General features: G+C 50.9%; 1 protein-coding gene across 2 annotated transcripts in view; it reads left to right on the top strand.

Annotated features, from left to right (window-relative positions):
* Window positions 1-3,395: 3,395 nt before the first annotated feature.
* hivep2a (HIVEP zinc finger 2a) overlaps window positions 3,396-16,511 on the top strand; it is a 73,606-nt gene continuing 60,490 nt past the window's right edge. Inside the window, exons 1-2 of one of the 2 annotated variants that reach the window (XM_035421030.1) lie at window positions 3,396-3,798; window positions 9,913-9,984. The gene's annotated coding sequence lies outside the window, so the exon portion shown is untranslated. Of the gene's footprint in view, window positions 3,799-9,071; window positions 9,260-9,912; window positions 9,985-16,511 lie in introns of those variants that run through there. The other variant, XM_035421031.1, reaches the window with a different exon arrangement.

Genomic DNA, 16,511 nt, shown 5'->3' with positions numbered 1-16,511 from the left:
CGCTTAAGTAGGGTAGCTACTTTCATTGAGAAAAAATGTGCGGGTCCACTGTCTGCTAATATATCCATTAAGGACTGGCATTCAATCCAGTATAGCTGACATGCACTTTTGACTGTGTAAAATACAGACATAATAATCCTTAACATAAAGCAGCGCAAATAATGATGTTTTCAAAATGGTGTCTTTACACCTCTTGTCACTTTTTTACACCATAGGAATAGTAACAAGTATTTCAGATAACAATTACATTTCAGGCATTTAACAGACACATTTATCCAGAGTCACCTATAGAGCTTACGTTCTTTTACATCCAACCCATTCATACAGCGGCATGTCCACTGAAACAATTCAGTTTAAGTTCTTACAATACCCAATGGCCATTTAAGTTAGACATTGGCGTGTACTTATTGTTTTAAACACACTGAGGGGAAATGGGGTTAAGTACCCTGCTCTAGGGCACAGCGGCATTCCCAGCTGGGAAGCAAACCTACTACCTCAGAGCTACAAACCCAGTTTGCAAATGGAACAATCACAAAATAAAAAAAAATCTACTGATAAATATAAAGCCTGGAGAATATTACACCATCAGAAATAAAGGTGCAAAGGAGGCACATTTTTATTCTTAAGAAAAATACTTCCTAAATGTACCCTGAATGTACAATAATGTCCTACTTGGCTACTAATGAGTATTTTTATAAGCAAAAAGTGTACAAATGAATTGTGTATCGCTGGCTAGGGATACCATTTTATGTATTGATAGGGTACAATCCCAGTGACAAGTGTTTTTACCTTTTTATTCACTCTTTCATATGTTTTTTTATGAGTGTGTGTGTGCTTTTCAACACACACCTGTCCCTGATACTCTGTATGCTGGAGTCTGAAACACCAAGACCCACTAGCAGGATGTTCACAGCCAGCAGCGCGGAACCCGCTAGGGTGTCACAGCCAGATTGAGACAAACTGCTAGTGATAGGTGATGATCCGGGAGGCCGTGAGATGCAAAACGAGAGAGAGAGAGAGAGAGAGAGAGAGGGAGAGAGAAAGAGAGAGAAAGAGAGAGAGAGAAAGAGAGAGAGGGAGAGAGAGAGAGAGAGAGAGAAAGAGAGAGAGAGAGAGAGAGAGAGAGAGAGAGAGGGAGAGAGAGAGAGACGTCATCGCGCTTCGCTTCTCTGATTGTTTTCGTGCCGGCAGCTCCGCTGCATCTTAAGAGAGCCCGGCTGAAAAACCGGCGCATCAGCAGTTTGCCCGCCGCGACCATCGCTTGCGGTCCGCGCGAGCGCGCGGCGGCGCGGAGCTCTCCAAAGCTTCTTGGTTGCGTACGGCGGGGCGATCGATAGGGAGGTCCCAGTGCGCAAGAGGCCTTGGCAGAAGCGTCTAGCTGCGACCAAACTGCAACTGTTGTGATTGATGCAAGCTGATGACGAAGACCTGGGACCTGTCACTTAAGGGCAGTGAGTAATAACTGTCCTTAAATGACCCCGCCCCTGCAGGACTGCACACACGCTGCTGGTCCGCCAGCTGCTTTTTTGGCAGTGTGAGAATGTGACCGCACTGCCACGGGCCTCCATTTTGAGGAAGATTTCATTCTAAAGAAAGATGCATTATTATCCAACACATGTTTTTTTGTGTTTCTACTTTTTTGTTATTATTTTCAACACATTTTGTGTTGAGGTTACTACTTTTGTGTTAAAAATATACAATTTATGGTGTTACAAAGGGAGATTAAAAAACAAACAAAGCCTGTGTTAAAAGCAACACAAAAATGTGTTGTCCTTAACTAGTCGCAGAGGTGTGTTTGTGTGTGCTGTTTTTATCACATCTGTTTTGAGAGTGTGGAGTAGCACAGGCCCAGCCAACATGTATAGGATGAGTCCAGGTGGCAGCTGGCATAGAGGAGACAGAGGTCTTTGGACAGATGCATGAGTTTCCAGAGAGAGAAAGTCACAAGACAGTATCTTGGATCTGGTGTAGGTTGTGTGTGACTGGGGGACCTGGCAGGGATGGGGGTTGTTCAGAGGGCGGTTGCAGTAACAATGGTGTTCCACAACATGTGTGAATCAAATAGACCTTTCCCTTGTAAGCGCTGAAACACTGGAAACTTACATGTAGTAGGATAGCAACACAAGTTCCACCAGCTGTTAATAACCATTGACAAAAATGATTCCGTTTCCTTTTCCCTTAGCCAATGCTGTACAGTGTGACCACAGTGGGCCCTGCATTGCAAATTCACATTGCCACGAACGTCTGCACAATTTCACGGGCCACATTTAATTGATTTTCTGGATTCATATGTGGGCCAGACCGAAATTTGTGGAGGGCCATATCCGGTCCGCGGCCTTGGGTTTGTCACGTGACCTAGAGTATGTTATGGATGTTTTATAGAGTTCAAATGTCCCTCCTACAAGAAATATATCATTTTTGGACCTTTTTTCTGGTATAAACACTTCTATTAATGCCCCAAATGGAAAATAGCATTCCGTCACAAAAGAGGTGCTGTTCTCTCAATAAATAGAACACACTCGTTCCTTTTTACATGTTTTGACATCCAAATCTTTTCTGGGTTTGACATTAATATTACATCATCCAACTCCATGACTGAAGAGATTTTACAATGGTCTCACACCCAAAAAAACTTTTTTATTCTAAAGACCTACTTGCATATATTGCATTTAGAGAACTCTCACTTTAATGTGATTTTGCTGCAAAAATGTCTACATATATCCTAGTCTCCGGCATTGCATTTTTCCATATTTTTTCCCTAATTTAATATTCATTGTTATATAATTGTACTGTAACAATAGGAGATCTTGCTGGCTGGACAAAAACATTAATTCAGCCATTTAACCCTTCTTATATTATTGTGAAATAGCTGGGTTTGCTTTAAAATAACAACAATTTATGAATACAAATTTGACAAACAATCATAATAAAGTAGATAAATAATGAATAAATAATCCAAAAATAAAAATAAAATCACCGAGAAAGACAATACATAAGGTGTGTCTGCTGTGCCAATAAAACAACAAATGTGTTTAAAATAATGTGGCCATTTGTTTCAAGTAAATCTACAGCATTATTAGACAAGTGTGTCACAGATACTATAATTACATTCCTTTTCAATAATTTTCATTTTGGGGACAGATATTATCAAGAACTGATAACTCTGAATAGCTGAACTTTCTTAGACCGCGCGCACGCCACGGCGTGCAGCAGAAGATCAACTTGTGTCGTCTGCTTGTCACGTCCCGGCCCGGGCGCTGAGGGAGTTCCCAGAGTACGGAGCTCCCGGGAGGTGGCTCGAGCGGAGCTCTCTCTCTCTCCCTCTCTCCTTCACACTGCCGTGTTTCACTAGTTCAGCCTCACTCTGGGACGCGCTGGGGGATCCGATGACGTCACGGACAAAACACTCACACACTCTCTCTATTTCTCTCTCTCCCCTTTTCTATTCTGGGAAGTGCGGCTAGGAATAACCCCGTCTGTCTCCTGATCATAGGCTCCTTCACTAGCTTCGGCGTCTCAAAACATTTCGCAACTTAGAAAAATTCTGACAGTTTTTCTTCCGCACGTAGCTACAACTATTGCGTATTGGGAGAAAGAGATAGTCCTTGTCAAAAGGAAGTTTATATGTGTCAGAATATCGCATTACTTCTTTTTCCTCTTTTCATCTGGCGACCCGGACCACTCTGTCGTCAAATAAAGACAGCAGTGTTAAGTAAGAACCTGACAAAAGGGTTGTCATTTCTTTTTCTTGGATGTAGTCGGACGTTTTTGGATGCACGACACCCCAAATGTAACGCGGTGAGTTAACTGACAACCTCTCTGTAGCATGACAAGCTAGTGACAGTGTTATTGAATAAAGAAAACTGTAATGTTGGCTTTGTGTGTTGTTTATTGGGGCATGTGGGGAATACCCAGTTGCTTGCATGCAGATTAGGACTGTTGCGTAATATCCTGAGGAATTTGCACAGCCAATGCAGCGGGCAGTGCTTGTAAACTTACATGTTTGATTTGTGACCGGAAGCTTGTGTTTTTACCTCCGCACTTTCAGTCTAACGCACGTTGTCTTTTATTTACGTTACTTCTTATTGTAGACAGGGGGTGATCTGTGCATTAACTGTCACGGTCTCTACTTGCATGTACATTGTATGTTTGTGTGTGAGTGTGCGTGTGCGCGCTTATGTGTGAGAGAGGAGGAGGTGGGTGGGAGGGACGTTGGCCCGTTCCGGGAATGTTCCATGACGTGTACACCGACAAGCAGGGGGGGTTACAAGGAGTACTCAGACTTCGACTACTGCAGATGCTCGCCCGCAACGACGAGAATCTAACTGAAAAGACAATTCCCCTGTCTGTGCATTCAGGTGTATACTCACTAGATTGTATTTATCGTTATAAATTATTCGCTTATAAATCCCCTTAAAATCTTTAATAAAAAGATTCCGACATTTTAAAACACAACTGCTTAGTTTATACGCTTGATGCTATTAAGAGTACGCGCACATATTATGCGTTATTCATTATTTTGTTAATCTCTTGCATGCTGAGCCTTATGTTTCCCAGATCTAAAATTGCTAATTGGTACCATCAAAAAAGTAAAAGTTTTGCACTGCAATACAATATTACCTGGGTACGAGAAAGAGTTAGCTATGAAAATTAAAATATTTGAAGAAATTGAAACAGACATCATGAAAGTTATTTAGCCCAACTCATACTCTAAGAACTTAGAAGTGTAATGTCCTCACTGTGATTGGCCCTACAAACTATAACTTTGGTGAAACTGGGAGAGGTATTCATTCCACTGTCTTGTTTTGTAATTTGAGATATCTTCTATGCAGTTCATTAAGGGCAATGTATATCTAATGAAATTATTCTTATTTTCATGGTTTCTATTGAAGTTCATAACATGGACAGAGGCTACTAACCACCAAAATCCCAGAATGACAGAGAGATAGTAGACAGTAAAATATTTTATATCAGTGTAAAATTTATGAAAAAAAAATAATAAAAACATATAGATTGACTGGAGGGATGTGATATTATAATAGGAATAAACTAGCTATTTTGTTACAAATCTTTTAAAAGTACTCCTGACTTAACACAGTGATAGGCTAAACGCTCTACATGGGGGACTTGTTCATTGTGCATAAAACATCTGAATTGTACAAGGTGGTGTTAAGTACATAACATTGCTTCATATGTGCATACTTTGCTGCAAGCAGTATTGGTATATATGTGCACAAAGTTTACTCCTTCCAGAAGATTTGCACTGTATTCAGAAATCATGCTCTGCTTTGCACATGCACACAGTACATTTCAGGAACAGCCCAGGGATGCATCTGCAATATGCACTATGCTATGCACCTGCAAGGGTCTCAGAAGTGCATGTGTGCATTTACACATGTGACTTTGCATGCGTACATGTGTGTATGTATGTATGCGCATCCCTGTTTTACATTGTGTCACACAACTCCTCATAGACCTGTCGTGTGTTGTATTTAATTGCTCAAATGTGATACTCTTCACGGTGAACGGCAGCGGCATTGTGCTGCGTCTCTGCCACCACTGCTGGCCTATTGTTTGCATTTCACTTTTTTCTGTCAGTTGTGACAATGGACTTACAGGAGGCATTCTCCCCAGACACATGCTTGCAGCCGCGCGAACAGTTTGCGTGATTCGGTGCGGGCAGGTAGATCAGGGCTGCGAGGGGCGGGGGGGTGGGGGGGAGGGGGGTGTGAATGGCGCCTCATTGTTCCGCGGATTTGAAAGGTGCAGGATCTAAGCACGCGGGAGGAGAGAATGTGTGCTTGCGTGCCATTGTGCTTGGGCCCATACAGAAGCAAAGCAGCATTACGGCAGCTGAAGAAAAATCAAGGTGAAAAAAAAAAAAAAACCATTGACTTGCACGCCAAAGAAAAACAAACTGTAGGAGACTTAAGTGATGGTTGGCTTTTCATTACATTTCCTCTGTCTTGGTGAATGGGAGACATGTGAATAGTATCATGAAAAGTTTTCTGGGCTATGTTAAGTGCCTCGGCAAGTAGACTTCATCCTCTGGTATTGACGCAGGGTAGCAAAGACCACCTCCTGGCATTGTCAGCAGAGCAGTGAATGGATGATTCGGGCTATTAAATCTCAGTGTCCGTGAATGAAAGACTTTTCTTGCGTCGTTTCCGATTCATCTGCTCTCATGACCTCACTGCTCCCCTTTAGGCAGAGCGGGCCTTGATGCAGCACTTGCGGTCGCCAGGTTTCCTGTCCTACATCCAGCGGCGACACGTGACGGCTTTTTGTCCTCCCTCCCACGCCGAGTGGATTGCGTGGGCCCGCCCATCCGCGCCGCGCGTTAGCGTACGGCGCGCGCGTGTGCGGGCGTAGGCGTGTGTCAGCGGTGCGTTCAGACCCCGACTCGCTGCTCTTTTGAGTGCCGAAAAAAAGGCTCAAAATAACACGGCGTGGGCGTCCGAACGGCAGAACTGTGGTCCCTCGCTCATGGAAATCGCCGTTTCTTACCGCTCGGTGTGTTTCGGTGTTGTGCCCCATTGCGGCTGACTCTCGCCGTGCCAGTCATAGGAGCCTTTTACTCAGATAAAAAAAACAAAAAGTGAGCTGGGAGTCTTTCCTTTTTCTTTACATTCTGCAGACAACCATGTGGCTGTCTGCTAAACCCCTGCGGCTGTCTGCTAAAAGGCCTGGGATTTCACGTGGTGTCTTCTCTCTGCCTAATAACCGGAGTCCTCTCTCCTCTGCAGAGAATCAATAACAGTGCCCATAACCCATGTCATTAGCGCGCTGACGTTACGCTCTGGACGCGGGACTCTTCGGCACTGCTTTATATCAATGGAGGGATTAGCTTCTCGTTTTTTTTTTTTTTTCTTCTGGCAATTAAATGCTAGTTGAGGTCTCCAAAGGGCCTAGATGGCTTTGTTCAAAAAAATCGATTCTGAAGAGGGCTGCACTGTCAATATGTCTGCAGAAGACGTTTTATTGTTTTACTACCCTACTTGAGGAAGCAGCCGCACGGCATTTCAACATGAAAACATGTGCGCTGTTTATGTAATAGATAAGCATCAGTGAAGAGCTGCATGACAGTATCTTCCTTTGGTAAATGGATATATTACTGTGCAAATTGCAAATGCACGTGCGTTGTGGAAACGGCTCACATGACTTCATGTGTCAGTGCTATATATGCACACACGTCATGACGACACATGTGCTGTAGATGTTATCTGCATCTTCTCTAATTAACAATTGAAACACCTGTGTCCTACTTATGAAATTTTAAATGTTTTCTTAATAATGCTTCCTTATAGTACTGAAACAAAATGAAGTCCTTCTACTACTGGTGGAGGCAGACTTCCTCCAAATTTATAAACGTATCCTGTGTAAAAATTAAAAAGGTATAAAACACGACAATTTCTTTCCGTGTGGGAAACGGTAGAGTGCGTGGCTCTCTACCTGGGGAGGATGTAGAGGCGGGGGGGGGGGGGGGGGGGGGGGGGGGGCACGGGATTGCAGGCCTGCGCACGATTGGATCCCTTTGGCCTCGTCTGAAAGGTAAAGTGATAGGGCACGGGCGATAAGGGCTTTCAAAGAATCGTTCAATTATTCAACCTCAACCGCGGGCGCTTCTGGTGGCGCACAGCGTTAATGCCCCGGCGGGTCCCTGGCTGTTGGCGTCAGGTGAGCTCCCGGCGCATGGGGGCGGGGGGCTACGATATTTGGTTGGACTCGGTCTCTCTCCGAGCGGCCGGGGGGGTCGGAACACTAGCGGGCATCTCGCCGGGGGGAGGGGGGGGGGGGAGATCCCCCCTTTGTTTGGCGGCCGGCGTTACGGTAAACAGAATTTGTTTGAGCTCCTCCCCGTATCGCGCGCTGTTTGTTCAGCGGCCAGGCGATGAAAGAGTGGCACTCCGGCTAGCGAATTTTAATAAGAGAACCCGAACCGGCGGAGCGGGGACCTGTGTCCAAACATATCCAAACAGTGGCTCTTCCGGAATCCGGGCGTAGTAAACAGAGAAGGGACTCAGGCTCTTTGAAAGCCAATCTGCGGCGCTTAAAAACAGACAGAAGGAATGATACAGGAAGATTAAAGTTACTTGCGCCTCATTTGCATCACATACGAAGGCTAACCTTCAATAACGGACTTCTGATTCTATACAAGGTAACTCTGCGGTTTAAAAACAGACATAAATTATTGAATAAACTGCCTGGTTAACTGGGTGTAATCGCCACCAGGCACACGGGGGGCTGGAAGCAGCCATTCGGGACTGGATTATGAGGCTCGGAGAGAGCTGGTGAGGGCTGGCAGAAAAGCTCTGCCTGTGGTAGATGTGCGTCGCTCTGCCAGGCCGGCTGCTGAGAGCAGCGTCTGGCGTCGGCAGCGTCGGATCGGCGAGCGGTAATAACCGCGCCTGGGGTGGCAGCCGCCGGCGTCGGATGTTATAAAATTTGTGAGATATTAGCGGTGCTGAGAGGAGGCGAGCGGGCGAGCGAGCGCGCGGAGGAGCCGGCGTTGTTCTGCTCAGCGGGGCCGAGAGATGACTCAATCGTGGCCAGTGCCCCTGCTGACGCCCTGAGAAGGAGCGCGAGGCGCAGTGACATCCTCGCCTGCCTCAGCCGCACAACAGGAAGCACTCACGGCCTCCCCTCCTTCCTGCTTTCACAAAGTAGTAGTCTCTCTCTCGCTCGCTCTCTCTCGCTCTCTCTCTCTCTCGCTGTCTCTCTCTCACACTCTATCTCTCTCTTGCTCTCTCTCTCTCACACTCTGTCGCTCTCTCTCTCTCACTCTCACACACTCTCTCTCTCTCTCGCTCTCTGTGTTGGTTCCTGCAGCGGCAGAACCAGCTGAGACCTACTTTCATGTCCTCGCTCCTCCGGCAGCCACTGCTCGAGCATCGTCGCGGCGATTGATGCCTCCTCTGCCCTCCGCCAGCCAATCAGCGGGCAGGTGTTTTTTTTTTTTTTTTTTTTTTTGCCGAAGAAATATGATCATTTTTTCCTCTCTCCTCCCGCCCCCGTGTGTGCTGGGTTAGAGAGAGAGAGAGAGAGAAAGAGAGAGAGAAGGAGAGAGTTGTGAGGGAGGGAGGGCTGCTGACGGTAGATGGGAATAGCTCACTTTGCAGAGCGTAGCAGCGGCGCTTGAAGAGGCTTCGTTTTCGACCTGGATGCTGGGGCTGTGATATTCCCCCCCTCCCCTCTCCAGCCCCCCCCACCCTCAGGAGGCCCCCCCGTGGCCGTGGGGATGCAGAGGACGCAGTGTCAGGTGGGCAGTCAGCTGGGGGTGGGGTTGGGGGGGGTAGGGGTGAGCTGGGCTCAGGAGGCATGCGGGATAACATTTTGAGTAAGAGACTGTTGTGGCCCGCGGGGACCTGCGCTGCACCTCTCGCCCTCCCCAGCGCGGCTCTCCGCGATTCGGCGGCGGGTCGTAGCAGGACGGGTGTTGGGTGAGCGCGGTCGCGTGTGTGTGTGTGGGGGGGTGGGGGAGGGGGTTGGTTAGGCAATGGGGGGCACTCACCCCCCCTGAAGGGCACAGGATAATGGGGGGTGAGGGGCTGGTTGCCAAGTTGATCCGCTGTGCCGCGCGCCTGTGTTTACAATTCAGAACAGACCTGAGACGCTGAACGTCTGCGCTTCACCCCACAGGAAGTCCAAGAATACTTGTGTTTGCTTGCGTGTGGGTGTGTGCGTGTGTGTGTGTACCGCATGTGTGTGTGTGTGTGCACCGCATGTGTGCGTATGTGTGAATGCGTGTGTGTGTGTGTGCGTGTTTGTGTATGTGTGTGCATATGTGTGTGTGTGTGTGTCTGTGTGCGTGCGTGCGTGAGTGTGTCTCTGTGCATGTACGTGTGTGTGTTTGTGTGTGTGTGTGTGTGTGTTACTCACTGACCTTTTCTTCGCTCTCTCTCTCAAACGCAGGGAGTGTGAGGTGGGTGTGTATGGAGATTAGTTTGGAACCGCACAGTGAAGAGGTCAGACGAACACGGAAAGGTACGTCGCTGGATTTTGATAGCTGCTCTTATGCAAACACAATCTGTTAAATTTCAGTCGGTCTTGTGCAAGCATGCTCGCCCTGCACCACAATGTGCTTTTGCAGAGAGGAAATGCAGTGCATGAATATATTCTCAGAACAGGAGAGCTGCAAATGTGGGCCTTCTCATGCAAATGTGGGCTGTACAAAGTTTAGGTATAAAGCCTTTATTCGAGCACGGTAGGGCTGCTGCCTGTTTAAATACGATGTCGGTCTCGGTGTCTTATTAATATGATTAAATCAGCCCTAATGAAGTCATTTTACATAATCCTGGTGTTTGTCAGCGCTAAATACCATGGCAACCGGTTGACTGAACACTAGCCCCGGCCAATCCTTTCATCCAAAAAAAGAGCGTCTTTTGTTTAAGTTTAAGGTGTTTCTTTGTGCGCTCCCGTTCACATCCAGTCCTTTTGTTTACTTCGAAGCGGCGCGAGCGTTAGGTAGAACCCGGAGTCGGGGAAGCGGAGCTCGCTAACGGCAGGCTAGCGGCAGGCGGGTCGTCGAGCCGTCGATGCCCCGCGGTGTGTCGTCGACGGAAAGGGCTGAGGACGGAGCCGCGTCGGGCGCGCCGCGTGCGGGCGGAACTGCGGTCTGCGAAGGACGGCGGAATTGGCGGTGCCAGCTTTCTCAGGCGCCCTTTGTGACTCGCGAAGCGCTGGGGGGGGGGGGGGGGGGGGGGCCGTCTCCTCTGTGACTAAGCCCTGTGAAAACGCTCTCACTATAGACTCATATTGAAATAGAATGTAAAACACTGATAACGATCGGGCCTTCAAAGCTCCGCACACTCCGTCGACCTCAACCACCCCCACAAACCCCCCCCTCCCACCGCCCCCCCCATCATGCCAGAGAGGGAGGAAACGCGTGTGCGATGTACCACCGCCGTGACCCTCCATGGCGCTCCGGTGAGAACTGGGGCGTCGGTGGCGCGGGCCTGGCAGCGTCTTCCGTGGGCGGACGGCGGCGAGGTGCGGGGTGCAGGGTGCGGGGTGCGGCGGGGTGGAAATGTCACGGGTTGCACAACGCAAAGGAACAAGCCGCCTGACAGGAACAGGGCTGGGGGGGGGGGGGTAAGGGGGTATGTGGGGGGGGGGGGGGGGGGGCTGGGGAAGCGCGCCGCTGAAACTGCCGCTTCGTTTGAGTGACGCTCCACGCGCGACGCATCGAATCAGAGAGCCCTCGTAACACGCGGGAGAGCGCTTCCGAGGGTTCGCTCGCCACGCGGTCAGAGTCAGGGCCGCGTTTCCACGGAAGCGGAAGCGGAAAGCCGTGCCACGCGGTCCCCCGCTGACGCCGTTAGAGACGCGGCCTTTCCTGCGGGACAGACGTACGACGGGCGCTCCTGTCGGCCGAATTTAAAAAGTGTTCAATTAGAACGTATGCTAATGCTCAGTTTCAGAATGTTATTATATGTAATGAATCATAGTCTGGTGCTTTAGATAGGAGGAAACATCTTTCGTGTTATTATCCATGCTATAACTTCAGTGTAATGGGCTACAAAAATGAACAAAGGCAGTCTGGTTGCTGTTTCGTTGGCTCAATGGAGATGGAAGCTGCTTCCTGTGAAACTGTGGGCCTGAGAGCCGGAATGGCCGCAACAGAATGAGCGAAGGCCACCGTGCGCAGCCGGCCGGGGCAAGTGTGGAAGACCTTGTTGCTATGGCGAGGGTACAGGCAGGCAGATGTTCAGGCGCCAGGGGCACGGGGGAGGGTGGTGACCGTTCGCAGGTCAACGGGCTGACTGACGGGGCTAAAGAGGCGCTGTGGGCGGAGACTGATGGGCGATCGGGGACGTTTGTCCCGCCCACGCCGCCCCTGGTCCCCCCCGCATCGCAGGCATGGCTGTGGAACATATTTTCCGCGGCGCGCGAGTGCAGACGTTAAGGGCGTTAAGGTTGATTTATCGTGTCTGGGCCGGGGCAACTTGAGACCACCCAGCTCTGTCCCTGTCTCTCTGTCTGACCGCTTGGGACCGCTCTTTGAAACGCTGCGGACGAAAGGTTAATAAGCCACAGATTTTAGTCACACATTTAATTTATATGCACATCCGGGCCCACACCCATGATTTTAATCGATATGTATATTCTCAATTTTCATCGAAGTGAAGTATTTCTGTTGCGTAATATATGAGACTAACAGGTGTTGCTTTGCTATAATGCCACCCTGATGGTGACGGCTGATTGGTTGAGATGAGGGAGGCTCCGTTGCGATGAAAGCTGCCGCACAGTTCGCCTCTGAGGTGCGGCTGTGGCGCTGTCGTCTGCGGCCTGTCATGGCCGACCTCTCCAGGGCGTTTCCCGCTAAGCGGCTGTAGCGCTTCACGGGCGTCGTAGCGACGCCGTCCGCCGCGGCCATCCCCGCGCGCTGTCGATCGATCCCGCCCTGGGGGGAGCGGCCGTGACCCCGGCACGAACCCGGCCTATTCGGGGCTCCGTGCAAATCGGCTTGGAAGAGGCCGCGGGGGCCATCAATTCGCCATTGAATTCGGGCCTGGGCGATCACCTGCTACCTTTCGTTTTAGCGACGCGGGCGTCGGCGGCTCTGTGAAGCCTCGCTAAAGGTGTGACCTTTCACCTCCGCTGACGGGAGCGTTCGATTGGGCGCCAGCGGAGCGCGCTCAGTCCGGGACGCACCTGGGGCACGCTCAGAACCGGCTGCAGACAGAGCGCAGGAGAAGCACAGCGCGCTGCTATATATAGTCAGGACTAGGAACATGGATGCAGCGTATCTGGTGCCTGCTTCTCGCGCTGAACCTCGGGAGGTGGCTTCAGCTGTTAAAGGAAAAGCGCCTCTCAGCCCGTTAATGCACTCACTGCTCACGTACTGCTTACCGAAATGTAATCGTGTGTGTGCGTGTGCGTGTGTGTGAGAGAGCGTGTGAGTATGTGCGTGCGTGTATACGTTGTGTGTGCCCATGTGCATGTGTGCAAGTGTGTGTGCTTGTGTTTGCATAAGCGTGTGTGTGTGTGCGCGTGTTTGCATAAGCGTGTGTGTGCGTGCGCGTGTGTGCGTGTCTTTGCGTGCGCGCGTGCGTGTGTGTGTTTGCGTATGTGTATGTGTGTGCGCGCGTGTGTGCGTGTGTTCGCATAAGCATGTGTGTGTGCGCGCGTGTGTGTTTGCGTGCGCGCGTGCGTGTGTGTTTGTGCGGAACCTTTGCGTGAAAGCACCCCTTTGCTGTTTGCTCCGTCGGAAGGCGGGTTGTGTAACGGTGACAGATTGTGTTTTGGAGCTGCGGGGCGAGCGTGATTTCAGCGAGCGCTCCGCTCGGAGAGCGCTGGCAGAGCGCTCTGTCCTCGCCGACCACGTTGCGCGCTGATGAGAAACAGCGAAGAAGGACGCATTCCACAGGCCTGAGATGACCAGACAGAGCGCTACCCAACGGGGACTCGACTGGCGGCTCGCGGAGTTCGGACCAACGCACGGGGAGCGAAGGGAGGGAACGCCACTGGCGCGCACATCTGGGGATGGGAGTCAGATGCTGTCAAGCTACAGCGAGAGGGAGGGGGACGAAAAAAAAAGGGCTTTCGCTGTCCAAAATGAAGGACCGTTTTACAAGGGTAGCCTGACTGAAAACAAACTGACGTATTTTTTAAAAAATGCTCTGAAAATGATCCTGAAGTACAGCGGGGATTTAAGAAATCTTGTTCAGAGGCAGGATTTAAGAGAGCAGTCGGAGGGTACTTCGCTTTTCGCATAAGCCGGGGCTTAGGCAATGCGAAAAAGAAATTAATAAATAAAAAAAAGACGGAAAAAAAAAAAAAAAAAAAAAACCTAAACTAGAAATACACATTCTGTTACTATGGGAACCCTCAGAACTGTGCTTTGTCCTTGAAGGAATCAGATTGTGAGTGTAACAGTGTGAACGGGATGAGGAACCGATGCCGGGGAAACTGCACTCCTAGCCTGGGGGAACGGGGCGGCGTTTTTTTGGAAGAGGGTTGATGAGGACGCGCGGTCACGTGACCCTGCAGCCGAACCGCGCGCGAACCGGCGGGGGCTAACGTTGCTCTCGCTCTGGTTCGCATACGGACTCGGCTCTATCGATCGGACCGCATTAAGAATTTATACTGCGGCAAGTCCATTGTCCAGACGGATGGGTTACTGACACGAGGGGATGGCACGCGCGCGCGCGGTGTGATGAGCTAGCGGCGGCGTAGGCTAAACGCAGGCGCTGAATGTGTAGAGCGAGCGGGAGACGTGTTTGCGTATTAATGGGCCGTGTTCTGGCGCGGCCTGCCAAGCTCCGCATCGACAGCGGGTTCGTCTTTCTGTCTCTAAACAATGGATGCAGCAGTTTTTGCAGGGGCCTAGTCTGGCCTGCACACACACAGACACAGAGACCTACACACACACACACAAACAGACACAGAGACCCACACACACACACACACACACACACACACACATAGACATGCGTGCACACACACACAAGCTCACGCACACACACACACACACACACAGGTACAGACACACACACACACTCACTGACACACACACACACACACACACACTCACTCACTGATACACACACACACACACACACAGTGATGGTAGCATCATGCGTTCGAGCCCTGTCTGTTTGTCCACCCACACTTTCCACAGGGAATGAGTTACTGAGCGCGATGCAGAGCTGATAATTCACCAGTTTGTGATCGTGTGTCTTTGAACATGAGGGGCTCACAGCAGGGTGGCCTCACCATCATGGATGACTCTCTCTCTCTCTCTCTCTCTCTCTCCATCTCCTGCAACCGCTCTCATTCTCTCTTTCTCTTCCTCTCCTCTCTCTCATTTTCTATAGCTCTTTCTCTTTTCCTCTCCCTCTTTCTCTCTCTCTCTGTCTCGCTCTAGCTTTCTTTCTCGCTCTCTCTCTCTCTCTCACTCGCTCTCTCTTTCTCTCCATCTCTTGCTCCCGCTCTCATCCTCTCAGTTTCTCTTTCTCTTCCTGTCCTCTCTCTCATTTTCTGTAGCTCTTTCTCTTTTCCTCCCCCCCTTTCTCTCGCTCTCTCTCTCTCTCTCTCCCGCCCCCCCCCCCCCCCCCCCCCCCCTCTCTCTCTCACTCACTTTGGCTGCTGTTGAAATAACACCCCCATTTGAATAGGGCCAAGTGACGTGAGGACGCTCGCAGGGCTGCTCACCCTCGTTTCCTGTAGGTGCCCTGAGCTCCTGCAGAGGGTACTGTGTCCGTAGTCAAAACACATGGAAAGCAAGCGTTGGGAGCGGGAACTGCAGCCCGCGCCCTGACGCAGAATAATCCAACGCGGTTTCATTTCCTCCTCTGCACCCCATGCAAATGAGGCGTCTAAAACCGACTCACCGCCCCCCCCCCACCCCACCCCAACCCCAACAGTTGTTCGCACTTCCTGTTCGGGGGAAGTGTGCAGGCAGTCGCTCCGAGCCGACGAGGGAGGAAGCGCAAAGAGAGGGTTTAGGCGTCTGCGCTGCAGACAGATGGACACGCCTCCCACCTTTCGCCTCCCACGCGTTCAGCTGGAAGGGGCTTGCGGCCAATCGGCCTGACCGACGACCGTCCTCTGACTCCACGGAGGCGCAAGCCAGCCTGTGGCAGAGCGCGGTCCCGACCGTGATGTCCTGTTCCTGCTGGAACTGTTCGGCACAGTGATGCTCGTGCGCGTATTATTACCGGAGTCGTAGTGAAATGTGCCACAAATCTAGGAGGCAATTTGGACACAAAGTGGCATCATTGTAATGTGGAGCTTAGATTAGATTAGTTAACCCCTCTCACGCGGTGCCTAGTCTGTCCTGTAAAGAGCTGAGGGTGGCTGCAGAGAAGCCTGTGCTTTATTACGCTGCTGTCGGCTTGTGCTCTTCATCACGGCCCTTAAGCCGCTGGCTGGAAGCCGGCCATGTACATGGCAGACAAAGGGACCCCTCACCGGGCACCTGCTTAGCTGTGTAACCGTGAGCTTTATCCGTCCGCCCTGGTGCCTTTCCAGACTGGCTCCCGTCCGCTAGCGCGCGGCGCACCGCGGCGCTTTTAGCTAGCGCGGCGTCGCGCGGAAGCGCGTTCGGGAAAAAAATCGGGAAACCGAAAAAGTGCGGGGAACGGTGGGCGAACAATGCGTCCCTTTTAACAAAGCATCCCTCATTCATGCCGGGCTCGCAGGGGAGGAGGAGGAGGAGGAGGAGGAGGAGGGGAAGAAGGCGGCCGGCTACCACGGCGGAACAGGTGGCGAGCGCCGCTAATGCGCCAGTTGGTTAGCCGAAGCGCGCAGCTGCGCCGCGCGGTGACTGAAGTGTTCTTCAGCGACGCCCACGCGCTCAAAAGAGCAAATGGCAGGAGTGTCACTCGCCGCGCTCTGACGGAAGTCTGGGAGCAGGAGCGGGGGCGCTAGCGGAAACGGGAGGGGAGGGAGGGAGGGAGGGAGGGAGCGAGAGAGCAAGAGAACGGAGGGGATGCTGAGAGGTGACGGAGAGAGATGGAGAGGCTGGGATCGAGAGGAGTGAGTACAGAGAGGGGAGGAGGAGGGGG

Source organism: Anguilla anguilla, chromosome 6 (assembly GCF_013347855.1).
Source record: "Anguilla anguilla isolate fAngAng1 chromosome 6, fAngAng1.pri, whole genome shotgun sequence".
NCBI classification, from domain to species: Eukaryota; Metazoa; Chordata; class Actinopteri; order Anguilliformes; family Anguillidae; genus Anguilla; species Anguilla anguilla.
Note: the sequence above shows the minus strand (reverse complement) of the source record. Positions and strands in the feature narration are given on the sequence as shown.